The sequence below is a fragment of the Peromyscus eremicus genome, chromosome 9 (assembly GCF_949786415.1).
Source record: "Peromyscus eremicus chromosome 9, PerEre_H2_v1, whole genome shotgun sequence".
In the NCBI taxonomy this organism is placed as follows: Eukaryota; Metazoa; Chordata; class Mammalia; order Rodentia; family Cricetidae; genus Peromyscus; species Peromyscus eremicus.
This window is the reverse complement of record NC_081425.1, coordinates 80,742,287-80,769,323: the sequence shown is the minus strand read 5'-3', so window position 1 is coordinate 80,769,323 and position 27,037 is coordinate 80,742,287. Positions and strand designations below refer to the sequence as shown.

General features: G+C 44.1%; 1 protein-coding gene and 1 long non-coding RNA gene across 5 annotated transcripts in view; one reads left to right on the top strand and one right to left on the bottom strand.

Moving 5' to 3' along the window:
* The window catches only part of LOC131919563 (uncharacterized), a 32,478-nt gene extending 9,653 nt beyond the window's left edge, over positions 1–22,825 (bottom strand). Inside the window, exons 1-3 of the long non-coding RNA XR_009381287.1 lie at positions 22,513–22,825; positions 17,247–17,552; positions 14,760–14,831 (exon numbers count right to left, since the gene is read on the bottom strand). This is a non-coding gene — a long non-coding RNA (uncharacterized LOC131919563). The remainder of the gene's footprint in view (positions 1–14,759; positions 14,832–17,246; positions 17,553–22,512) is intronic.
* Positions 1–27,037, top strand: part of Kcnma1 (potassium calcium-activated channel subfamily M alpha 1) — a 715,240-nt gene that overhangs the window by 381,866 nt on the left and 306,337 nt on the right. The gene's annotated exons all lie outside the window — the stretch shown is intronic.

The following is a 27,037-nucleotide window of genomic DNA, read 5'->3' as shown; positions in this document are numbered from 1 at the left end:
TTGTAGTCACATATATAACAGTAGAGTGTGTCATGGACAAGGGGTTTTAGGTGGGATTTCTGACCACTGGAGGTGGTCGTTAAATGGGAGAGAGTCAGGAAAGCAATAAGGGTACTTTGACCTGCTACCCAGGTAGCTTAGGGTATTATTAAATGAGAGGACACTTGGACAAGTTAATGGCTTTGCATGTCTACAAGTTAGTGTTCTTCCCATATTTATTAAAGAGTTCTTGGGGATGGAGAGATGGCTCAGTGGTCAAGAGTACATATGCTTTTTACAGAAGACCTGAGTTCATTTTCTATTGCTCTTGTTGGGTGGCTTAAAACCTTCTAACTCCAGTTCTAGGGCATCTGATATCCTCTTCTGGCTTCCAGGAAATCTGTGCTCATGTGCACATATCCGTAATACTTATACACACATACACAAAGTTAAAAATAAACTAAAAGCCAGGGGGTGGTGGTGAGTATGCCTTTAATCCCAGCACTCAGGAAGCAGAGGCAAGTGGATCTCTTGTGAGTTCGAGGCCAGTTTGCTCTACAGAGCTAGTTCCAGGATAGCCAATGCTACACAGTGAAACCCTGTCTCAACGCCACCCCCTCCCCAGCATAGACTAAGCTTGGTGTGGGGAAGGGGTGGGAGAAGAAATCTGTCACACAGAGTCATTTGGAGGCCCTGACCAGCCTCCTAGTGGTTCAGAGACTCTGCTCATCTTTGACTGTGTGGTTCCTAATGCCTTGCTGTTCTGCATAGCTTTTTTGAGTGCCCTTCTGATTACTGTCCTTGCAATTTTGATCTTTTTATCTTGTTCCTTCTTCAATGATTTCTCAGTAACTTTTCACATCAACTCTAGAGACTCTTGACCAGTTGGCAAAAGTAGTATGCCCCTCAGTCATCATTGGCAGAGAACGTTCTGGAATAATTCTTAATGAAATTTTTGTGGCATGCTCTGTCCTAAGAGCCCATTGTAAATATCCCCTCCTTTGAGCCTCACGACAGCCTGGAAGATAAATACAAGTGTTATTTGTAGTCTACAGATGAAGAAACTGAGGCACGGAGAAGTTAGAGTGGTGTGGGCTTTTAAAGTGGCAGCCAGAGGCATGAGTAAGAGTTGAACTCAAACTTTTATCTTTAATCTCTTCATGTGGCTTAGGCTGTAATCATATCATTTTGTTTAAAGTCAGAATTTCACATCTTTGAAAATGACAACAAAATAAAATCATTTAGAGGGTTTCATCTGAAAACACCTCATGCACCAAACTGGGTGATTTATTATTGACCCAAGACGTATGTAGTAATATTGTATAACCATGTGTGATGTGACTTGGAGGTGGGGTAGGAGCTACACATCTGTGAAGAAGACTCTGGTTTTATTTAGTTCTAAGATAGTACATCTTTTACATCATAATTTGCATCTGACAGTTCCTTCTAAGTCTCTGCCCGATGTCAATATTTTAAAACCACAGAACCACAGAGTCTACAAACATCTTCTAGAACTTGCTGAACCCACAAACCAGAACCTGGGTTCAGGCAGACATTCAAGAATGAGTGAGATCTATTACTTTTTTTCTATTTGTAACCAATTCTTTCCCTGCAAAGGCAAGAATTTAGTTGGGAAATCTCTCTGCTGCTTCTTGTCTCCATGGACCTTAGATTGACTGTTTTTCTAGAGTGTTGACGTCAGTGGAAACAGCACACACATAGTAATTATCTAATATGCTATAAATGCTATTCTATGGTCTGGCAAAGGGAATAATGCCCCAGGAAAGGGGAAGTTGAATTATGAAAAAGCAATAAGCCTTTCCATAATTACACCCTAAGAAGGAGAAGTCTAGCTTTTAAGCTAAACAGAAAGTGCCAGAGGAGCCTATTTTGAATTGAGGAAGATGCACCTCCCCCAGCCCATTTGGGACTTGGGCCATTCCACTTCTGGACTCAGACTATGAATAAATCGGAGCACTCAGTTATTCTCTCATTGGGCATCCTGAAGTATGGGATGGTCCCTGGAGCCCCTCACTTTCACCCGGAGTCCCTTGGGAGAAGCTATGACCAATTCCTCTTCTACGCTGAACGTGTCTCGTCTTGGGCTGGGCAGGTGAAGGATGAATGACTCCCCTCGGCCGTGCTGTAGATTACTTAGTGCCAGTCGTCAGTTCTTCTCTCCCAGGGAAGGGTTTGCAATGAGATTGTTTTCGACAGACTGTCCATGATAAATGATTTTCCGAGTAAGAAATTGCTTTTCTGCTAAGCCTCACCCAATCATGCTGACAAATGTTTGTGGCTATAGGGAGCCCTGCCCCTGATGTCTCCTGCTAGAGGGAACAGGGGACTGGGATCTGAAGCCAGGATGGGTCAAGTAGGAGATCGTGTGGGTACAGACGAGAAGAGTCCGGGAATTTGGTTTCTGGCCTGTGCATTTGATCAGCTCCTCTCAGCTATTGCTGAGAAACAGCAAGCGCAGTTCAGAATGTTCAAGATCTCCAAGAGGCAGGTGGCCTCAAGTGCTGCATGAATCTCTCAGTTCTGGGTGGTGGTGTTCCCATGTATAACTGTGTAGGAACGCAGCAACTAATGTCAGCTATAAATAGAACAGGAATGCGTACACATAGCAAGGGCAAGAACCTCCAGGCAGTGTTCTCAACCTGTCATTAGTCTGTGACCCTTGCTGAACCACCATAAAAATAGCATGCCCTCCTTTAGTATTATTTGGCATTTCAAAAGAGATTAAAATACCACATCTAAAATCATAAGTGATGGTTAGAATTTGTCTTTTCCAGCTAAACAGGCTCCCTCGTCCTCTTCCAGATCCTGGGAGGGGAGGAGTCTCTTGCAGTGACAGTTACATGTCACATGTTGCATATCACTTGGCAGCAGAGGCCCTAGAGCACTGACGGGTTAATACCTAGAGATTCCGAATCTGGGATCAGAGTCGGTGCCGTCCTAGGGTTGTTATGTCAGGGCCCTGGTCCTGTAAGAGGGGACCACAGCACTGTCAGAAGGGACTTCAGCAGGGCCAGCTTCCAAGTTGCTGTGCTCCTTTGCATGCAGCCTTCATCTCAGTGGTCTCTGGTGACCGCTTGCTCTTGGTCCCTGCCATTTCCTGAGACCTCAGGAAGGGCAAATCCGTGTGGTGCTTTGACCATGGCTCAGCCTGGTCTGTGAGCTGCCATAGTAGTAACAGGGATGTTACCTGCAGGCTGGATTCAGAGAGGTAGGGTGGTGGTGGTTTTGCTGCGATGATCGAGCTTTTGTTGGGGAGGTGAAGGATCCCACATAGGAGAGGAGGGCCCACTAGCTTACCCTGGAGGATTACTGGGGACATTAGAATTAGGTTTTTCTATAGTTTTCTGCACAGGGCCTGCTGGGAGCTTCCTGCTTTTTTTCTCTACCATGGGGAAGTCTCCTTGAGCTGGTAGAGACAGGTGGGCCACACCCCATCTCCTACCTTTTCTTCCTGGGAAAGGCCCCCTCTTTTCTTGAGGAAGCATCCATTTTCCCTTGTCTATCTTCACGTTGCTCAGTTCTTCCTCATGCAGCCGGCCACAAGTTTACAACCTGTGTGTCGGAACGCCATGGAGGAGAGCTTCTTAAGGCTTCCACAGCCTTGCAATGCTCCCTGTAAATAGTTCAGCATCTGTTTACTTTGGATTTACTTTGGCTCATTCATCTATCCACCCCTCATGCATTTACTGGGCCTGAGAATATATATCAGAGTGTCCTGGGTGCTGGGGCCACAGAAGGGAATAGACACATGTTCCTGCCTTCAAGGAGGTCAAGTCTCACCTGGAGTTTGAAGAACCGTGATAGTGTTACAGTTGCCATGAAAATGTTTTGACTGCTGCACTATGTTCTGGTCCACATCTTGTTTCCTTATTAACTCATAAAGCCTCACCCCGAGCATGTGGGTGGGCACTGTCATCATCAGAATGTTCTAGGTGAGAAATGGGAGAGAAGCTAAAACCAGAACCACAGAAACAATGGGCGACATCTTCAGAATCTGGATCATGGGATCACTAGCTTTAGGAACAGACACTCTATGCTGACCTTGTATGGGAAATGAGCCCGAAGGACTATCCATACCTCAGAGTGCAGCTGGAGGGAGCTGATCTCAAGTCATTGAAAGATATCCTGGTTTCCTCATTGTCAGGGGGCAGCCTGGTGTCCTGCTACTCCGGAATCCATCTCTTTGTAATAGTTTTTCCACACTTAATGTCTTGTCCCTTAAAGACCTTAATAACTATATGAGCTTGCTAGTGCTCCCTATGTGGATCCAGGGACATGGAAGTTGAAATGCATAGAAGAGGCATTGTTTAAACCCATGGACTTATCTGCATCTTCCAAATGGTACTTTGAAAGTCAGTCATGTGACTGCCCAGAAGAAACATGGCTCCCCTTCCAACCAGGGGCAGTGGATCTGGGCTACTTCCTGCTGGTCAGAGCAGAAACTGGAATAATTGACACCTGACTTTGGTAGCAGATGCATCCGAAGCTAATTACAACTTCAGGACTCGAGGTGTGTCTGAGTCCATGAAACTGTACCACGCACACATACAGCAACTACGGAAGGAGTGGGGTGGTTAATTTTGACTGACCAACGGGAGGTGACAGGCACATAGCAAACACATGGTGGGTGAAATGTTGAAAGGCTTCTGGGGCTATTGGGCTGGTGCTGGCCATCTGCTATAGGATTCTCTCTAATGGATATTCTGGGATGGTGGGAAGACATACTAATTCTCAAAACTTCCCACAGCCACTTAATGGATCTCCAGAAAGTGAACCCATACTACCAGAACTTGTGGCCCTCCGTCCCCTTTGTCTGTGACCTCTGATCTATGCCAGTGCACTCTTTTTGCACTGTGCCACTTAGGAAACCATTCTTGGTTTGTAGAAGGATACCTAAAGTGAGGAAGGGCAGGGAGCTTGTGGCCAGAGAGAGAGAGAGAGAGAGGGAGGGCAAAGCGTTGGTGGTGGTTTGAAAGAAAATGGCTCCCAAAGGGAGTGGCACTATAAGGAGGTGTGGCTTTTTTGGAGTAGTAGTTGTGGCCTTGTTGGAGGAAATGTTCACTGTAGGGGGTGGGCTTTGAGGTCTTCTTTGCTCAAGCTATGCTCAGTGTGGTAGACAGTTCACTTCCTGTTGCCTGTGGATCAGGATGTAGGACTCTGGGCTCCTTCTCCAGCACCATGTCTGCCTGCATGCCACCATGTCGCATTATGATGATAATGGATTGAACCTCTGAAACTATAAAACACTCCAACTAAATGTCGTTCTTTATAAGAGTTGCTGCAGTCATTGTGTCTCCTAACTAAGACAGCGTCCATATGAACTTACAAGTGGCATTTGCCTTGGCAGTGGCTCCTTGTGTCTTAGTTCTGAGACCCCTGGCTCCTGAGTTTCCAGTTCTAGTATCTATGTGACTAATGAAGAAAGTATCCCCAGAAGCTCCCACTGTCCTGAGAGTCTCACTTTTGGTTGAGTTTAGACACATCTGCACCTGCCTGCACTTTTCACCTTACTTTTGTGATACAGGCAGCTCCTGTAGCTAAGGAGTGAGGCTTATGATAGGGACTTAATGGTTGAAAATCTAGATGATCAAGAATAATCTGGGTAGCATCAGTAGGAACAAGGGACAGTATTTGGTGTCGTCTGAAAAGGTAGCACATTCTGGTTTACATGATGAGATTTAAAAAAAAAGCAAACAAACAAATGTAAACAAAAAAACCAACACTATACCCAGTATATTCAGCTTCCAAATGATAATTCTGTAAGACAAAGAGAAATCCCAGCATTGTTTCAATGCAGTTAAGCATTGCAGTAACATGCATTACAATCTAATTCAAAAGTCAGTTGTAGAAAGGTTGACATGCATCCTTAGTGCCCTGTCTAATCTCAGCTCCTAAAATGGATGCTCATTTTTCCCTGGGAGATGAACAACTTTACCCCTGGCAGTGGAAATGTCAAGGGTGAGGCACTCTGGCCCCAGTTTTCTCCTGGCTCAATCTCTCTGAATCTGAATCCTTGTCAATGAAGCAAGAGCCAGGATGCTCCTGGAATCATTGCAGTGGTGCTGGCAGGCCCAGCCACTAGAGGGTCTAGAACTTTCCTATTGACGTTAAGCAGCCAACTGGGCCCATGTGGAACCAAGCTGGTTGCGGACACAGGATCAATTGGGTCTTGTGGCAGGTCCCTGGCACCTAGTTATGGAGACTCTCCTCAGTCACTGCAGAGCTTCACGGTACAATTTCACAGTTTACTTGACTGAAAGGGGCAGAGCTCATTTGTCACGTGTTGCGAGGAGAGGTGGGCTAAGGGAGAAGTAGAGGACTAGATGCTGATTTGGTTCAACTTGCCATTTCACTATAAAAATCTATAAACAGGATTTAGTTCGCTATGGTGTTCAAAGATGAGCCTTCTGTTTCTTATTTTTATGCACTTCTCAGTGGCTTTAGTGGTTGTCATTGTAGCATAGGGACCAGAATCTTTCACAAAGCCTCTGGTGCATTTCCCAGAAACATAGGAACATTATCTGCTTCTGAGCCTAGACCTTCCTCTTCTTGTCTCCCATTGGGAGGATCTCACTCCTCAACACCTGTGATTTGTTTGCTTGTGTTTTCTGTAGTTGCCCCATAATCCTGTGGTCTAGGGGGGGTCATAGTCATCATCAGATTACAGCACTGTAGTTAGTTTCTCCATAATCCTGTGGTCTGGGGAGGTCATGGTCATCATCAAATTACAGCACTAGTGCAGAGACTCAAAGATACTTGTCTTGATTCACATGGCTTGGGAGTGTCAGAGCTGGAATTTGAACTCTGGGTTTTTCTGGCTGCAAAGCTCAGGTTCTCCCATACTATACTATGAATAGTCTTGGATGCAGAGTTAAGGTGGCATGCATTAGTCCTTTGATGTTTAATCTCTCTCTCTCTCTCTCTCTCTCTCTCTCTCTCTCTCTCTCTCTCTCTCTCTCTCTCAACGCTGCAGGGAGAGATGTTGGACTCTGAGAATTTAATGGGAAATCTTAAATTCTGGGTATATGGGCAGAAGGGAAGCACTGCACCCCACAGTTTTGCATGCCTTTCATAGAGTCCATGGGGCCCCTGGAGCTCATCTATGGCTTAATTAGGCTCAACGATGTCTCCGAATCACACATTTGGGAAAGATTCATTTATTTATATTTTTTATTGGGTATTTTGGAAACTACTTTGAGAACTTTCCTTTAGGCTCTCGAGGAATAGAGAAGTAAGTGGTGAATGGAGAGTTGGAGGGCCAGGACGATGGAAAGAAGGGTAGAAAGCAAAGACGGGCTGTCAATCATGTAAAACGAGGAGTAAACACTGTTCACACTGTGAATAGTTATGGTGGTTTAAGCCTTCTGGTTTAAGCACCATCCCCAAGGACTTTCTTTTCAGGTCGCTTGCTAGAGTGTGAGTTTACTTATCGCTTCCTTTGAACCCAGTGACTCATCCTAATTTAAAAGCCTTCCTCCAGCTCTCTATTGGGATCAGTGTATGTGGGGGAGGGGTTGATGATTTCATTGAGCTTTACTGGGCCTTTGTGGGTACTTTCCTACTAGCTAGTGGCCTGTCAGTGACACCCCTCAAGTCTCCAGTTCTCTAGTTTCTATGGAAAGGGAAAGCAGGTGGCCTTATGAGTATGGGAGTCATTTATGCCCAGAGGGAGACTATTTGGCAGACACTGAGAGGTTTGGCTAGTGGGTAAGAAAGGTTAGCTCTAAGAGCTTGGATGATTTTAAGCTTGAAGGCATTCTGTCCCACCGAGAAGGGAAGGGAGAGACGTGATTAACCTCATTCATTGTTTTAGTATTTTTGTTGCTGTTACTATGACAAATACAAGAAAGAGCAACTTAAGGGCTTCAGAAGATGTGGTCCATCCTCACAGAGAAGGCACGATGGCAGGAGCCAAGGCAGCTGGTCACATTGAGTCTGCAGTCAGGAAGCAGGAGCAGGGAAGCAGCCTGGAGTTCTGCATGCTTTTTGTTTTCTTTCCTTTGATTCAGTTCTGGGACCTCTATCCAATGGATGGTGTGCCCACACCCAGAATGGCTCTTCCCTCTGAGTTAGACATCTTTGGAAATGCCTCGCAGAAATTTGGAGAGGTGTGACTTCTGGGTGATTCCAAATCCAGTCAAATTGTCAATGCAGATTGACGGCTATCCTCCTCCTTTTTTGTGTGATGAGAACATACCTTGAGATAGACCCCTCTTCCTGTGGCCCCCTGAAATGTTCAAAATGACATGGATTCCAGGCACCTCTCCTCAGCTACAAGTTTCCTCTTCAATGCCCTGATGTCTTGGAAGCAAGTACAAGAGAAAACATTTTCTCCAGCCTAGTTCTAAGGAAGCCAGTTTTTCCATCCCAGATCTTGCTGGCCAGTTCTCAGAGACACTATGGAAGAAACCTGGACCACCAGGGGTGCAGTTAGCTCTGCCAGCCTGTGTGGACTCTCGGGGTCTGGCCTTGATCAAGGCAGAGCTTGGAGCAAGTCAGCCTAGCCTCATAGTGCAGCTTTGGTGACCCAAAGGAAAGGCTGTTAATCTCTGAGTTCCTCACCCCAAATCCCACAGCCTCTGCCAATCATGGCCACAGAATTCCAATCCTGGCTTCACAATTTTTTACTTCTAGAAGGCAGTCCCCTTTTGGGTTCAGGAATATATTTCAAGTTTTATGAAGATGACTATTATATGTAGGGTAGATAGGTAAAATTGGTAAGTGTTTACAATGCACTTTGGTGCTGTGACATGCCTACCAGGTGGATATGGAGTGAGTCTGTATAGGTGGGTGTCACCTAAAAGAGCAGAAGAACTAAGTTTAAAACAGAGATTGGAAACTGGCATTTCTCAGCATAAATGAGCTTCCCTCCATCCGCCCCCCCCCCAGTTCAAAAGATAGCACAACAAGGCTCCATCACAACAACACTCTTGTCGAATTTATAATAGAAGTTAGTTTGTAAATGAACCTGACCTGCTCATCATATCCGTGGAAGCATCTGTAAAACACACTTGCATTAACTGCCCCAGTGTCTGTACGCATGCATGCACACACGCGTGCACACATACATTCCTTATTTCCTTTCCTTTCCCATTTTATTCTGGATTATCAGGAAGTATTTCCATGTTTTCGTTCTTACAGCTTTTAGAGACCAGAACTTACTCACTGAAGGAAGGGATTCAAAGGTATCCAAAAAATAGTCTTACAAACAATTAATTAATTAAAATAAAATCAATCAACAGAATTAGGCATGGTAACATTCACCTGTAGTGCTGGCTATAGGGAGAGCTGAGGCAGGAGGAGCTTGTGAACCCAAGCATTTAAGGCTGGTCTGGGAAGTATCAGGACACAGGGTCTCTAGTAAGTGAGTAGTAACTAAATCTCTCATGATGGGTGTCTGACTGCAGCCTGGCCTGCTAATTTTTTTTTTTCTTGGTGATACATCAAATAAAATGTTTTGGTTAGTGCTAACTTAGATTAGTGAAATTGAGTAATTTACATTTTTTGAAGCTGAGCAAATAGTTATATATTACTTACATGTGATTCTTTGGGCACTATAAAACACGTGGTGGTCTGAAGCCATCTCACGTGATGTTGGTAACAAAGGGACAAGCATTAGGGTTTTTTTTTTTGTTTGTATTTTTATTTTTATTTTTATTTTTTTAACTAGGCTGGGTGACATAATCACAGAACCTCCTAGAAGGAAGCTGCCCAGTTTTCACAACCGTGAAACTTAGTAATGGTGGCTCAAGGGATTGTCGTGTTTGAAAACTGCCTGATTGGGTGTCTGGTTCTGTGCTCCAATCTTAATCTCTTATCCAATCCTCTTCCTTTTCTCTGCCCACCTGATTGGGCCCTGAGGTTGATGGATGGCTGGATATATTTGACAGTTTCATACATCTCTACCATGATACATTTTTACACACCCCACTCTCCTCCCCTCCCCCTTCCCTCTGGGTCTCCTGCTGGAACCAGCAAGTCTTCCCTCCTCCTTCCCTGTCTTGTTTGTGTGTGTGGCCCACTTTTCTCCTTATGGAGACAGTCTCTGACACAAGCAACCCAAGGGATTATTTGAGCTCCTAGTGTTAGCACAGGAAAGCATATTGGCTGCTGTGGCTGGAACAGTGGGTGCTGGAGTGTGAGGCAGCCGATCACACCAGGAGACAAAGAGGCGTTAACCACCTGAAAGAAGGAAGTGGCATAAGGTAACTTGCAGTATCTTCTTAGAGTGACCCATCTTAGCTTACCATGCCTCCCATCCCAATGGTTCCACAAGCCCCGAAAACAGCCAGCTGGAGACACAAGCCTGTGGGGAACATTTTACATTGAACTGTTAATAGGATCATGTCTGAGGATGAAATGAGAGGTTTATGGACATTTAAAAGCAGAACGGAGCAAGAGAAATCTGGATGGGAAACTGAGGAAGAACATAACTGAGAAGATGGGGGTGGTGGCAGGAAGCCAGGCAAGAGACTGCTTCAGGGAGGAGGGAGTGGCTACCTGCCAAAGGCTGGGAAGGAGCTCAGAATTTTCTGTGGACTTTGACACACGGATATGGTCAGCGTCCCTGACACGTGAAGAGTTCGTGGGCGACAAGGTGAGCAGTGCCAGGCAGGCTGAGGCAAAGAGCCTATATCAGGCTTCTGGAAGGAAGTCACTTTGCATGTTGGCACCAGAGCTCTGGAGCAAGGGATAATTGCTGTGGCAACTCCGACAGAGCGGGCTGAAGGTTCATTTAGGGAGGCTTGGTCTCTTACCTGAAGAGGCTGGAAGGAGGCGCTTGCATATGTATGAGTACAGAGTAGGCGGGTCGCTAGTGGGAAAGAGTGAGGCTTGGTTCCGTTTTTTGCTTGAATTTATTGGCATTATGAACTGAACATCAGCTGAGCTGGTGGTACAGGAAGGGACCAGGAAAAAGAGAGAAGTGTTGTGGTTTAGATGTGATTTGTTCCTTGCAGGTTCCTGTGTTAGGATTCTGGTCTTTAGATGATGCTGAGAAGTGATGAGACCTTTCAGAAATGTGGCCAAGTGAGAGGTCACAAGATAGACCCTTCCCAGTGCTCTGGCTTCCTGTCCTACCTCTCCATGCAGTATGTTCTCCTACTGTTGTGATGCCATCCTCCTTAAGGATCTTACCAGAGTGGAGGTGATGCCAGTGTGATGCCTGGAGCCTCTTGAACTGCAAGTCAATAGTTGATCATTATAAAGTACCTAGCCTCAGGTATTTCATTATAGTCACAGAAAACTGATGAAGTGCAAAGAAAGAAGAAAAACTAAAATAGTTGCCTTAGAAAGCAAACCAATTTGAGAAAAATGGCAGTTTGACCATTAGCACTGAGGAACAAATTGGAAGTAAAACCAGTCCCTTGGCCTGTGCAGTTTTTCTTAGAGATCTGCAGATTCCCAGGTACTGGTGTAGCATGCGGATGGGGTGCTGGAAGGGCAGGTTGATGGGCAGCAGAAATGTACAAGGGGGACTGTGAAGTAGGGCTCAGAGCTGAGGGCTGCCTGCTGGGGGATCTAGGACGTGCAGGCTTCTCTGAGACAAATCAGGTGGGAGACATGAGCAGGATAGCGCAGAGTGTGGAAGAATGAGCAGTTGGAAATGCCACAGTTGCTGCTGCTCAACTCATCCAGCCTGGGGACCAGGAATGGGAGGATTGCCTGCAGTGAGGTTCGGGGTCACAGCCAATTAAGAGAGTAAAAGCTGAGATAGCTCCTTCCTCATGGTCTATCTCCATGCCCGTATTAGGAAGATGGCAAGTGTTAGCATGCCTGAGAAGGACAGAGCCTGGCGCTTCCTCCCCAGCCGTCATCCTGAGACAACTTGTAATAGTGCATGTGACCATGCGGTCCTTTGCAACACCCGTTCATGTGCCCCAACGGAGTTTTTTTTTTTTTTTTTTTTTAATTGAGAACAGCCATGGAGAAATGACAGATTGGGGAACCCACAGTCCACTCTGAACTCCAGGGCAGTTTGGGTTTTGGAGTGTCTGGCCACAAGTACTTTCCCTCTCCTCCAGAGTTGATGTTCCAGATCATCACTCTCCAGGCTTAGATTAGCAGATAGTGACAGATGCTGGCAGCTGCTCTCCGGAGCTCCAGCCTCTGCTGAGTTCCACGCAGGAAGGCCAGGAGGGTCCTTCCTTTGCCGGGTACTCTATGAATGCCACCTCATTGTTCCACATCATAATTGTATCATTACACGTCATAACAATGGGATTGCAACAGTTATTATTGCACATTCTAATTATGTGATTACTTAGTCTTTCACCAATTATATAATTAGATTTAATTATACCAATTGCACAAATAAACGATAGTCAACTACAAATTACTTAAAATAAAATCCAGAACTGGGCGTATGTCGGCAGTCGCCCTGAAGACAAGAATAGAACACGAAAGAAGATGGCGTTTTGAAAGCAGTTTTCAAGTGGAAGGAATTATACGATCTGTGTAGATCTTCAGGGTAATGGTGGGAAATCAAGTCATCAGGAAGTTCATCATATTTTCCTCAAAGACAACATGGAGGCTATCAACCAAGTACAGGATACTTCTATGTGCCCCATGCCATGGTTTATTCCTGAACCTCCAGGGCTTCCTGAGAATGGTAGAAGGAAAACAGCGGGAATGAGGGGAGAGTCAGAGGACTATGAATGTGGCAGGTGGAGTGGAATGGGTGGTGGGATGGGGAAAGAGCAAGTTTGATTTAGTGGTTAAAAATCATACAGTGTGTTTTGAAGCAGAGCACAGAATCATGCTAGCACAACTCAAATTGATCAATTTACCCTTCGCCCTCCTTACCTATGGCTTTCCGGAATTTCTGACTTTAAGTCTGTTGCCCCCCTGGATAGGAGTATAGATGCTAAGAATGGCTACCCAGGATCCCCAGTCTATGCAGACAGGGCAGGAAGGTCTGTCCTTTGCAGGTTAAGACCCCAGGGCCAGTATCCTCTCAGGTTCTCTTTGAGTATAATTTGTGAGACAAAATTTGAATGGGCATACAACTTGGTATTTGGTCCTCTAATACAAGTTGTACACATGATTGTTTGCCCTTTGGGTAATCTCAGGGCTTTGGAGAATTTGAACTTGGCACCGTGTCATAGGTACCCCATCCATGCTGTGGAAACAGGTATCCTAGAAGCATGGTATTTTCTGGAGAATAGGTCTTCTCTGGCTTAACTCTCAGAGCCCAAATAAAACAGTGTGTCTAGGGCATGGAGCTTAGTTGATAGAGGGCTTGCTTGGTGTGCATGAGGGCCTGCATTCAATCTCCAGCACTATGAAAAATACAGTGATGTCTTTACAAAATGAAATATGAATCGGCCCCCAAAAGAATGAAATCTGGTTATTTGCAGCAACATGATAGACCTGGCAGATATTGTGTTAAGTGAAGTAAGTCATGCATTAAAAGATCAATATTGCATGTTTGTACTCATATGCAGAAGCTAAAATGTTGATTTCAATGTTCAATAATGCTTACTAGAGGCTGGGAGGGTGAGATAAATCAAAGGAGTTTAGATACCAGAGAGGTCAGAGAGGAGGGATAAGTTCTGGTGTTCCACTGTGTAGCGGAGTAACCAGCTCACAGTAACCTATGGATCTACAAGAGAGAAGTTCAAAGGCTCCCAACATAAAGAAATGACCAAGAGGAGGAAATGCTAATGACACTGGTTTGACCTGTACATGCTGGACATGCATACTGTAAATATGTGCAGTTCATACATGTTAATGAAGATAAGAATCACCACTGCCCTATACCTGATACAGAGCCCCTGCCATCCACTGCTTCTGTACCCTAAAGGAGAATAAAGAGTCTTCCTTGTTAGGTGATTGGTAAAAGCACATCTGGAATAGTGGGAACACCATAGCTGCACTCTACCAAAGAGATATAATTGGTAGGTACTACTTAAGTACATATATACTTAGGGAAAATTACCCTGCCGAGCACAGCTGAGTACTGAGAACCACTGAGTACCAGGGTTGCTCAGCTTCTGCCCTGGGATCTTTACAAAAGTTGACAAGCTATGGATTGGTGCAAAAGTACACATAATATCTGGTGTGTGCACTTAACACAGCTACAGAAATAAGCCTCAGTACTGTTCTGGGTCACGGTAGGGGTGCAGCGTACTTGGTGAATTTCATGCATGGATGAAAAATTAACAAACCGTAGAGCTGCAGTCACACGTGTATGTGTGTGTGTGTGGGGGTATGCTTTTAAGTCTCAGATAGAGGCATGAGTGTCCATTTCCTTCCCCTGTATATTTGTTCATTGTGTGCCTCTGGAGTGGACCATGTAAGTTAAGTAGTGTTTCCTTTGGATGTCTCCATCTGCCCTTCGGTTTCCTCAATGTTCTGGGATGCTGTCCTACAGAAGGCTTTCATTTTTTGCATGTAGAATTGCAGGGGATGGTCAACATACAGCTCTGGAAGGTGGCACCCAGCACAGGGAAGTGCAGTGGTAATGGAGATCTGAGCAAGCAAACCCTAGAAAACTGGAACTTAGGGAGGGGTCTCAGGCTGGCATGGCACAGTTTACACGACTTTCCTCACCTTCAAAAACTCAGCACCAGAACCAATAAGGAGAACAGATTCTTATCAGCAGGATGTCAACCAGTTGGTGTTCCACTGTCCACTTTGTTAGGAAGCAGAAAGGTGCAAAGCAGAAGACAGACTGATACCTGGTGCGGAGCAGCCACAGTGACGTTCTGAAGGCCAGCAAAGCCCACCAGCTGGTTATACACAGGAAGTGAACTTACCCAGCGACACAGTCTGCATTCCTGATTCTCGGCTCAGAGCTGACCATCATCCCTGGTTAGCTTTTCTCAGAACTGTCAAGAGAAAAATTAGAGTGGCATGTGCTGGTATTCAGAGCTCTGAAGTCGCTCTTGGACGACTCCCTGCTTAAGCACTTACGATATGCCTGCAAGCCTGGGTTTCGTAGGCTCAAGTCAACAAAACACCTTGTGTTTGTGGAGGAAAAGCAGCAGACCCCAAGGAAGCATCAGTGAAGAGGGGCGAAGGAACTGCCACATGGCCAGCACCAACCAGGTAGCCAGTGATCACCGTGACCATTCACACAGCAGGTATCTATCAGATGATTACTAGTCAGGTACAAGCCTTGCTGGGAATTCTGGTGATCTAAGTTGCTCTCTATAACCCTAAAAGCTGTATCTCTGGCTACTGAGAATTTACTCTATGTAAAGTGCCAATCTGCCTTTACCATCCCATTCATAGCACACTGTGATTTCCTTCATTTGAAGACGAGAGGGAACTTAACTTGTTGAGGTCATGTGGGTAGTAATAATCCTGGGATGACACATTCTGCTGGAGTGTAATATCTGTGGGACTCAAACCAATGTCATCAGCATAAGCATACTTTAAGTGTGGGTAAACATTGAAGTGATGCCACTCTTCAATTAATTGTACATGTAATATGTAGATCTTGGGACTAACATAGGTCAGACTGTCAAATGTTTTCTTTGCCTTTCCCATATAATCAATTAACAAGGAGATAATTCTGTTTTACTTTGAATGAGATTGGGAGTAGTGGTTTGTAACTCAAAATTAGATGTCAGATATCTTTCAAAGGGCATAATGGAGATGATTAAATTAGCAAATGACTCCTTTTGGTGTGAGAGATGAAACTCCTTTCAGGTGGTACAAAAGTTGTGTATAAGTAGAAATTGGAGTGAGAGCTGCCTTGTGCTAGTACTGAGACCTGAGAAGGAAAGTGCTTGACAACTGTATTGATCAGAAGTAGCTTTGTAAAATTGGAAGAGGACGTTAACATTTACTTCTTTCCTGTATTCCCTCCTCTCTTCCCTCTGTCTATTTATTTGTTTAGGATGGTTTGTTTGCAGAGCACTTCCTGGTTAGAGGACACATCTAGGCTTTGGTGAAAGGTTTCCGCTTTCATGGAGCTTGCTTTTCAGTTGAGATGGTCAAAACGTGGGATTTGGAGAAAATGACAGAGGATGGCTGTGGCTAGAGCTCTGTGGAAAAGGGGAGATTTGGGATGGAAACTGATGCACAGTCAAGAGTTGCACACTCTACCTAGACCTTCCCCAGAGCAGGTGGAAGCTTTCTGTTCAACAGTGATGACTGTAGCTGTCAGTAACTGAACCCTTCCTGGGAACATTGTCTCAGAACTTGTCATGGTCTAACTAATTTCAGAAAACCCCTACTCAGTAAATGTTAAATTATCTCTACCAAGTTAAAAGAAAAAATTCCATGTCATGTTGAAATTTGAAAAATACTTTTTGAGTGAACAGTGAGTTTTAGGACATGATAAGATGTAAATATTTGTTTTCAGCTTCACACAGTAATGAAGCTATCCTAATTTGCCTTATTGCTAATAGATAACACTTTAAGAGGAGGAAAAGAATTGCTATTGAATATGATCTTTCTTAAGATTTAGATAAAACCATGAGGTCTCTCTTCTCATGGTGAGTCTTTGTTCTTTTGCAAATAGCTCTGAGCTGGGCTACCTTGAACTTACACTATAATGTCATGTTTCATTTGAGCAACAGTGGTGTATGAATTCATACAATTTTGTTGTTGCTCATGATAAATAAATATAATTGAGAACTTCCTGAATAGGACTCATTTATCCAAGAATTAAGGCCAACATTGTTAATTCTCTACTCACAGTAATTACAACCAGTCCTTTCATAATTGCCTATTGGCAGCACACTACTTCAGAAGCTAGTTGACAACTTTAAAACTTTTATAGTAATTTTACAGAATAATCCTGATTTACACACTTGACATTTAGAAAAAGTGATGACGGACTAAGGAGATGGCTCAGTGAATAAAAGACTTTGCTACATAAACATTGAAGAACCTGAGTTCAAATCCTAAGAGCCCAAAAGCCTGAATTTGTAATGTGATCATCTGTATTCCCAGAGTTCTTACAGAGAGATAGGAGGAGTCAGGAAAATTGCTGGGAGTTTATAGGCCAGCCAGCCACCCTGATGTGTGCAGGGGGAAAAAACCACAGACACCCTGTCTCAAGCAGGATAGAAGATGAGGCTTGATATCTAAGGTTGTCCTTTGACCTCAAGCATGTGCTATGACTTCTGTGAGCTCACATTCATACACATGAACACACACACACACACACACACACACACACACACACACACACACACACAAAGAAAAAGTAGGAACCAAAGAAACTCCATGAAAATCAGTGCTGATTTGAGAGGACAAATGAAGTGGAAATTAAGTATTTAATGACTTACATGCAGGAACTCCCTAGTAAAATCTCCTTCATCCTGTGTCCAGAAAGGAGTTAAAACTGCTAGGGGCTTTCTTTGTCTGTGTAAGATACATAGGATCTGATATATTTTTGTAGGCTACTGTACATTATATTCCACTTAGCTTGAATAAGTAGGCATGTTAGCTTCTATCCAGCAAGCTTGGTATCTTCCCAAGGAGACCCTGCAGATCCAAATCCTCTTCTAAAATCCTTTGCCATGTCTTGTTTTGTTTTGTTTTTAATGTGTTTTTCCACCACTGCTTGGATCCTTGGCTCTTGTGCTGGATGCCTGAAGAAGTGGGAGAGTAAGATAGACTCAAGTTGATTTCCTAACTTCTTTTTTTTTTTTTAAACTTTCTTCTTTTTATTAAAACATTTACAGTCACTATTTCTCCTCAGTCACAGAGCACTCTGTCTAAAATGATAATTAAGTCCTTCTATACAACCTTCTGTTAAAAAAAGCGAACAAATCTATGCTTTATTTAAATTTCCTTTGAGCATTTCTCCTTTTTGTTGTTTTTTTTTTTTCTAATGTATACACATCTCTAGAGTTTTAGCTTATGCTTCCAATACACTTAGTATCAAGTTTGGATCCAGCTTTCTGAACTAAAGCACAATAAAAAGTAATTACAATCTAACTAAAAGGAAGATACATCTCTTTGTGTTTTTTTTTTTATTCTGAATTGCCGAGTTTATATCTGTCCAGATAAAGAGGAAATGGTTACCTATTAACTTATGATAAATTAATTTAATATTGTGACATATAATGACACAGATACCAAACCCCTTGGAACAGACCCTCCTAATATAGGATTCAAAATCTGCCAAAGCATCTCAGGGCATTGGCCTTTCTTGGCTGAGAAGAACAGATGGATTTGTGGGTGGTGGGTGTTCTACCTACAAGATCATCCTCACCTTTCATCTTCAAGTGTGCTATGTGATAGGTAAAAATAACCCATACTTTGCCTGGGACACGGGAGGTGTCAGTAAGTCAGTCTCTTGAGGTCACCACATTTTCTGGGATGGCATTAAGGTGGGGAATGCAAACATCACATGACTTAGATTTGCTCTATACTTGATTCCGGGGCTACATGAAAACTACTTTGGAAGATGGGATTTCTTGACTGGGTTTAGTAGCTCAAGGATTGTGATCTGCTTTCTAAAGTCTTCCTATTTTCTTCCTCCATCCTTTCATTTCTCACTTTCTCTTTAAACGGTTTATTCTTTGGGGACTACTGTGTAGCCTACTACACCCCCATCGGAGAGCTCCAGGTACAGCAGGGAAGGGAGAGACCAACAGACACAGACTGTCTTATGTCAGTGATGGAATGCTGGGAAAGAATCACAGATAAGAAGGGAAAAAGTCAGAGAAGGGCTCAGTGAATTTAGGTGAGAGGGGAATGCAGGAAGACTTCCACGGGGAGGTAACCACTGAGCTGAGTGTTCAGGGTCCAATGTATTTGCCTTTGAAAGGTACCAGCATAGGCATCCAATGGGCAAGACAGTGACCAGTCCTTAGCTGATGTATATTCTTGTAGTTGCTAGTTCCCTGGGATCCTTCTATCTTTCAGTGGCTAAGACATTCCCTTAAAAAGCAGTTATAACTTGGAAAGGCCCCTTCTTCAACAGCAGAAGTTTCCTAGCTCTTAGGAAAATGCTTTAAATAAATAACTTGTTTGTTCCCAGGCCAAGCTGTTCTGGTTGATTAGCACTTAAACAGAGAAAGGTGGAAGCTCCAGACTTTTTGAAAACCCCAAGCCACCTGCAGGTGAAGTTACAAGTGGCCAGCCACAGGAGTACTGTTTTATTTTCAGGAAGGGCTGGATCTCCTCTTTCTGGTTCATTTGCTAGCGCTTCAGTTCCAGGAGCTTTGGGGCTTTGCACATTTCTCTGTTTTTTTTTTTTTTTTTTTTTTTTTTTTTTTTTTTTTTTTTTTTTTTTACTTCATCTCTCACAGAAAGATGAAAATCATAGCCATGTGAACTCTTCCATCATTTAAGGATTCATCTTTGTGGCTTCATTTTTGGCCTTGACTTTACTTTCAACACTATTGGATAGAGCAAGTGTAGGTAAAGTAGATGCTGCCCACGGTCAATGGCAGAAGGCGTTATAAGATGCCTACATTCTAAATTTGGCTTGTCTCTCCTTTTAACTTGCTGCTTATCTGTGATTCCATGACTGATGTTCATTGTCAGAGCCCTTTTCAATTGTTTCTCCTGGGAGTAGAACTTCATATCTCCTTGCATCTTAAGTAGACATCAGTTTTTGGCTTCTAAGTGGGGTGAGCATTGAGTTTTCAGCAAGGGAAAAGCTAAACTTGAATAGCAAGAATAAGGGTAGCTTTGTGAGGGACCAACAGGAATAGCATTATTCAGTCCCATGCTAGCAGGCATCTGCTTACCTGAGGAGATGACTATGATCTCTTCACCTCAGGAGTTACCTTATCACATTGTGTTAATGACTTTGTTTATTGACAGCTGATTTTGTCTTGAGGGATTGTCTCTGAGAATGCATGTGGTAAGTCAATGATGCTTTTGTTTACATTCATGTCCCTTTGAGAGAGAGGATACTGGCATGCATCTCTGTAGCTTCTCACACCTCTTTGGTGTCCTTTCCACATGCTACTACATATGCAACAGGTGCCCAATACAGGCTTCCTAAAGAAACCAGCTTGCTGATTTTCAATAGGCCCTGCTCCTTAAACCACAAATAAGCATTACATTGGCTCTTCAATACATTAAAGCCAAACAGGTGAAGGACAGATGTTTTAAGATATGTTTTGCTTGTATACACACATGTGCACTCTGCTTGTGCAGTGCCTATGGATGCCAGAAGAGGGCATCAGATCCTCTAGCACTTGAGTTCCAGACAGTTGTGAGGTACTGGGAAGTGAACCTGTGTCCTCTGCAAGAGCAAATTTGTTGAAGGATAATTTTATTTCACAATAGCTTAACACCTACAAGAGGATCACAAGAGCTGTACAGCATTTCGGGGTATGCCACCCCATCTCCAATAATTTCTGTTACATAGCCATAGTTCATTGCCACAACAGGAGGCTGTAGCACATGCTGTTAAGATGAGGGGATTCTGCCAGCTCGCTCCTTTTTTGCTTTGTTCTGTTCACCATAGAGACCGACGATGCCACACCCCTTGTTAATGTGTGTCACCAACTCCTGGGTCAGCAAACGAAATTTTCCTGGCAGCACCAAGTCACTCACTCTCTTGTGAGAAACTGAATTTGAAAACAAGGAACAACTTTAAAAGGACACACTAAAGTTTATATTAAGTCACATTAGTGGATTGGGAAATGGTGCAAACTCCAAAATGTTGTTTAAAATTCAACAACAACAACAAAATGATTGTTCTTCAGACAACTACTTTTAAATATTGGACTATAGGTTTTAAATTTTAAAACACCTATTTTTACTTGGTGTCTTTACCAAACCATACACAATAAAAATGTCCTTGAACCCTTTCTGATCTCTTAATCCTAATATGAAGCTGCTTTCTACTGAATCATGATCCCTCCTCACTGTGTGCTACTCTGGAATTGCTAACAAATGTGGGTGTGTGGAGGCCCTTACTTTCACAGTGGGGCTGCTGGGGAAGGCAGAGCCTGAGCTCTTTCTGTTGATGGGGTAGCTGGGGCATGCAGGCAGGAGCTTTATCTAGTCTTTTCTGGTTTACCATTTCTATCCCATTGTCGCCCGGGGAAGGCGACAGACAGTGCTGATGTTACTGTATAGGGTTCCATTTGCCACGACTGTGCATGAGTTTGTCTGCTGGGGCCAGCAGAGAGGAGGATGCAGCCTTTGCTGGGTTTTCTCACTTTTATTCAGTTGGGAGAGAAAGGAACAGGTGTCAGGTTACACAGACTGATCCCTGCTCTTTGCAAACCTGGAGAGATGTTCTCCATCCTTTAGAGGTGACAGCTAGGAAGACTGGACCTTTTCAGTTTAAGATCTGTTAGAGTGTCCTGGATGGTGGGGGTGGGCGGAGACAAAAGACCCAAACAAAACCTCTAGCAATGTTCCTTCACTTTGAGCACGTTGAGCATTCCCTGGGTGAATGGCTACTAAGCACCACAGTGGGTGTGGCTGTAGGGGAATCTCAGTCGGTTTCTATGGGGTTAAGTTCAGGGCATCACTCTTCTAAGACCACAGGCAGAGGGACTTGGGACCAAGGTAAATCCATCCAGGAAGCATGATTACATAGTCTCAGCAACAGGGAGACAATGCTTCGTGAGCTGAGGGGGTAGAGTTCCCATCATGGTTATACTAGAAAGTTGAGCTTAAATGGGTATAGCCATACTTGGTTGCTCTTTAAAGAGAAAGCACTCTCTGAAAATATAACCTTTCTTCTTAATCTTCGGGCCAAAGGAAAACCTCACTCTGAGAACGTTTTTCAGGTCATTTCTAGGGAGCTCAAATGTCCAAGCCCTAAAAGGACCAGGGTTGTGATAAGTGTCACCGATGGTGCTGGTGATATTACTAAGTTCTTTAGGAGGTGAGCTGTGGAGGCGAAGAAAGTGCTGGGCACCCCTCCCTAAGTATGACCACATGCTGTGTGCCTGACATTGTGGCTGTGTGTCTATCTGCACAGCCGCCCCTGGTCAGAGTATACAAACATGCCTATCTTGGATGCTCTTCTTCTGTCATTTTAACACTGCCTTCGTCGTAGCCTCTAAGCAAGGTAGTTTCTTTCAAAAGATAAAGAGCCATGTGCTTTCGTTTCTTTGTGGCACAAATACCCAGAAACACACATGGAGGGACATTGTGATTCAGGTAACTGCTTTGATGATATTATGAGCCGGTCCCTAAAGAGACCCTGACAGCACCAGTCTCCGAAGAAAGCCACTCCCAAGGTGGCCTTCGTTGTCCTTCAGGGCAGAATTTCACCTTGAGATTTGCATAGGTTGGAGCTGAAGCGATGGACTAGAGGTTAACAGCACTGGCTGCTCTTGCAGAGGACCTAGGTTTGGTTCCTAGCATCTACATGGTGGCATACGACTGTCTGTAACTCCAGTTCCGGAATCTGATACCACCTTCTTGCCTTCTCAGGTACCAGGCTTGTACCTAGTACACATACACACATACCTGCAGGAAAATATTCACCCACATAAATTTTAATGAAGATTTGCATAAGTGACTTCTTTCCTCTGGGATTTAATTTGATAAACTGACCTCTCTTTCTCCATATTCTTAAATACTTCGACTTCCTGCTCTGTGTGGCCCCCAGAGTTAACTCACCGTCAGACAAGGCTAATGTTGCCATTCCCCTACATTTAAGTTTCTGTCAGCTTCCAGCTTTCTCTAGGATGGAGACTAGCCATGTTACTTGGCACACAGATACTTCACCATCTTCTTCCTGTCTCTCCTCAGTTCTTCCTAGTCATGCAAGCCACCCAGCTCCTAATATGTGAGGCTCTGTGTCCTGTTGTACACCAAATCTCTGCCCACACTTACCCCTCCACTCCTGTGCCCTCAACCCACTTTCTCTCTCAGATTAGTGTCTACTTATTACTCAGAATCCATCCCAGCTCACTCAGAGATGGTCCTCTCATTCTAGAAGCCTCTGCTTTGTTACCTGGATTTGAGTATTAGAGGTCACAGTAGGTGTTGCTGACACAGTGTTCCCCAGAGCTGGCCACTACCACAGCAGTTAACATTTACTCGTTCATTTCTCTCAACATCCCAGACGAGTAGTAGTTACATGTTAGTAAGTACTTTGAAGTCCAGAGAGATACACAGCTTGTCTCCAGTCAGAAAAAAATATGTATTTGGTAGAACTTTGAAGCAAGCCTCTCTTGGCTGTATTTATTATTCAGGAACAGCAACTGTGTTTCATTGAAATTTGTGTCCTTCCAATGAGTGGAGTTGTCACTAAAGAACTCTGGAAATATCTGTTGAATGAATAGTCTCGTGTGTCCTGTCTGACTGTATTTACCTGTGTGTTCTGGTAAAACTCAGGTCCGAGAGGGTGCTCTGCTGTCAGTGAGTGTGACAACTGGATACTATGTCCTGTTTGTTCACAGTGTGCCAAAGTCCTTGTCACAGCTGCCATCATGGTCCACACAAGCTGTGAGCACCAGGAAAGCATATTAAAAGGAGCGAGTTACAAACAGTAAACTTGATTTCTCCCTCTTCTTCCAACTGGAGAGCTATGGGAGAGAACAACATGGCTGGGATTATAGCACAGCACAGACCTCCATGAAGTGTGTTCAATGCGTTTGAGGTCACAGAAAGCAGAACAGGCGGGGGGGGGGGCGGTTGGGGGGGAGAGCAGGATGCTGTGGGGCAGGCAGCTTGCTAGACAGCACTCCTCAGCTAGCTGATGCGTCCTTGACATTGACATTTGAAGGAAGCTTGATGCCCTTCCCCAATCAGTGCTGCTTTGTTTTCAAGGAAAGACTTGGAAGTGCTTGCCTTGAAAATGATCGCCAGGAACCCACATTTTAAAAAATGGACTTGGTATCATGTGTTTTAAATCCCAGTACAGGGAGCCGGGGAAGCAGGCAGATCCTGGGGCTCACTAGCCATTCAGCTTATCTACAGGGTGAGTTGAAGACCAGAGAGAGAGACCCTGTCTCGGAAGGCAGATAGTCTCTGAGGGACAATACCCAAGGTGGTCCTCTGGCCTCCACAGCAGAGAATGCACAGGGATATACACATAGAGATGACAGAGATGGAGAGACAGAAAGATGAAGACAGAGACAGAGAGATGGAGACAGAGAGATGGAGAGAGAGAGAGAGACAGTGAAGAACCTAAAAGTTTCAAGTGCTTAGTCGTTTGCTGATTAGTCACTTTTAATTAAAAGAATATATCAAGGCATCTCACCACTATCTAAGGTTCCATTCCCCGAATATGGCATAAGAAAAAAAAATGGCTTCACTGGGAGTGTGTGGAAGCTAAGGGGCGTAGGTAGCTTTCAGGGGTGATGTTGCCGTTCACAAGCTTTGGGTTCTCAACGCTTTGTTCTGCGTGGAGGTTCCCTATGAACTCTGAAACCACAGTATGTTGGTGTTTAAATGCCTGTTCTTCCTCTACCCAACTTCAGCCCCGCTTCTCAAATAAACTGTCCCCGCAGGAAATCATGGTGTGTATCTTTATGTCACCAATACCTTGCTCCTCCTGAATATTCAAAACACCTAAACAGTTGTGGCAGATGTCATGAGGTTATCTGTCAAATCAAAAGACACTGTATAAAAACACATGCATGTGGAGGGCTGGCCAGGAAACTGTCAAATCTGAGGAACAGTCTGTGTTCCCTTTCTGTCTCCCCCACTGGGCCCCAAGGCTGCCTCTTTTCGTGTGAAATGCCAGTGCTCTGTATGGTGTTCTGTATATAGTGGTTTGAACCTTTTCTGCCCATGTCTGTCACTGCTGAAGTAACTCACCTCTCTCGTATCGACTCTTGCCCAGGAGCCGCACAGCCGACTCTTTGATGTAGGTCTTTTCTGCATGGCAGGCAAGGCCAAGTGTGGTTTACAATGCATGCTGCAACCTCGCCCTTCTGGTTGTTGCCTCCAGGTTAACTAGATCCTTTCCCTGCACTGCCCATGCATGCGACATGCTTTTCTTGGTAGCTCTGAATGTAGCAAGCACTGGACGCATGCATGGAATTACAGCAGGGAGCGTTCTGATACACTGAAGACTTGGGATATATGATTCCTCCTGGACATCCTTGTGGGCCCTCGATTTGTTGATATTTCCCCGGAGCACTCCATCTCATGAAAACTCAAGACTGGAGGACTGGGAAAGAGATAACAAAGTCTCATGTTAAGCTGGTGTTGAGTGTAAGGCTCATGACCAGGGGTTTAGAATATAAGGTCCATTTTCAAGTAGCAGCTTACCCGACAGTCAGTTCTGTGCCTTCCCAACTTGGCAGTGATGTGCTCACAGTGCCCAGGGTCCCACCTTTTCTCATGGCTTCCTGAACAATGTTTTCTATTTTGGTTCAATGTTTTCTATTTTGGTTTTGCTTAGATCTGATAAATATATAGATTTAATAAAACCAAGAAAATACAATTATTCCCCCAAGAAATACAATTATTCGCCTTTCACATAGTTTATTGTATCTGGCAATACCACTAATTCAACTTGAAAATATATAAAAGGGTAGTACTATAAAGGATATTTATATTCATGGAAGCACGTTGGCACTGTAGTCAGCATTATTGATTAATAACTGTGATCGTTTTCTCTCCCTGTTGTAACGCACCTTTTACCATAGGGATGTTGATGACTTTCTTTAAAAGTGCTTTTAATTCTTTTTTTTTTAAATTGTTATGATCAAATGTCTACCCTGTCTTTCTGTCTTGTGTTCTTGGGATGATGGACTTTTGTAAAATTTAACAGCCAGGATCTTGCTGGATCCGTGGCTGGTATTATTTCACATAAGTGGGTGTTTTAAGTTGCAGACAAACCAGCTGTGAATGCAGGAAGATGAAAGGTGGAGTGTTATCCAGCTCTGATAATCCCACTGTGGGAGGAGAAGCCCCATAGTAGTAGCTTCCAGCATACTTAGACTAAAATGACACAGTTCAGCAGTTAGAGTAAAACAAAACCGAAGGCCTCTTGCCTCTCTTTTCCTCCTTTGGATTTCCATTTTCTTATATCTGGGGGCTTAGTAGAGTCTAATCCCTTCTACCTGCCACTTCTTCCCATTCTATTGGACATATCCGATTCACTCCACATGAGTAGACTTCGTTTAGATTTTCAAAAATGTTCTTTGGGTAACCACTACAGAGTCCTTTGAGAGGGTATGTTTTCCTTTCTGAAAGGAGCCTGATGGGATGAGAGGACAGCCCCATGCAGGCAGGCGATTCTGACCCAGGGGTTGAAGTGCTCACCATTAGGAAAGCTTTTACCTAGAGCTCCAGAAAAGGAGACATCTGAGTCTCTCTGAGAGGCTCTTCCAAAAGGAAATAGTTCTCTTTGTTCCTGGAAACACATGGCACCTCCTGCCATAGTGATGGGGATGGCTGCAGCGAGACAGAGCCGGGGTGAGAGGGTCCATTCATGGGGGCAAGGGAGACAGCCCTAAGAGACCGGCTCCTAGGTCCCCTCAGACCACACTGCTGTGCTCTCAACGGCACGTAGACAGTGACACTAGGAGAAATCAGAGGCAGTACTACCACTGTAAGGACGAGCAGCAGGAGAAGCTTGCTGCTTTCAGTTCACAGTACTCCTCTCCAAATTTAGATCCACAAGCCGAGTGCACACCATTGAGACTGTGGCAAGAGTTATTTCTATGGCCTGAAGAGATAAAGTGAATTTTGATAAATAAATGACTTCCACTGTGAACCAGCAGCAAGAGGGAAAGAAAAAAAAATGAAGGGAAAGAATTACTCCCAGAGCTAAGACATTAATTTCTCGAAGTAGATAAAAAGAACATACACTTGGGGGATATTATTATATAAGTATAGGGTTTACTAAGGAATTCTCTTGGCCTGGGTAATGAAGATACTTTGATTCTGAAGGTAGCTTGTCCCACCGATTTCCCATAGTTTTCTTGGTCTCTACTGCCCAGGTTGCTTTATGACATTCCTAAGAAATGACTCTCCCCTCCCTGTGCTCAGCAGATTCATGATCACTAATCAGCACCATCTCAGATTGTCCTTTTTGGCTGTGATGCTGCGGTCTCTGTGCAAAACTCCTAAATAGGAATGCTTAACAAAGCATCCATGCCTCTGCTGTCAGCCAAAGACAGAGCTAACACATAGCTATTTTACTTCCTTGTGCAATAAAGGTATAATTGTTTTCTATGCTAGA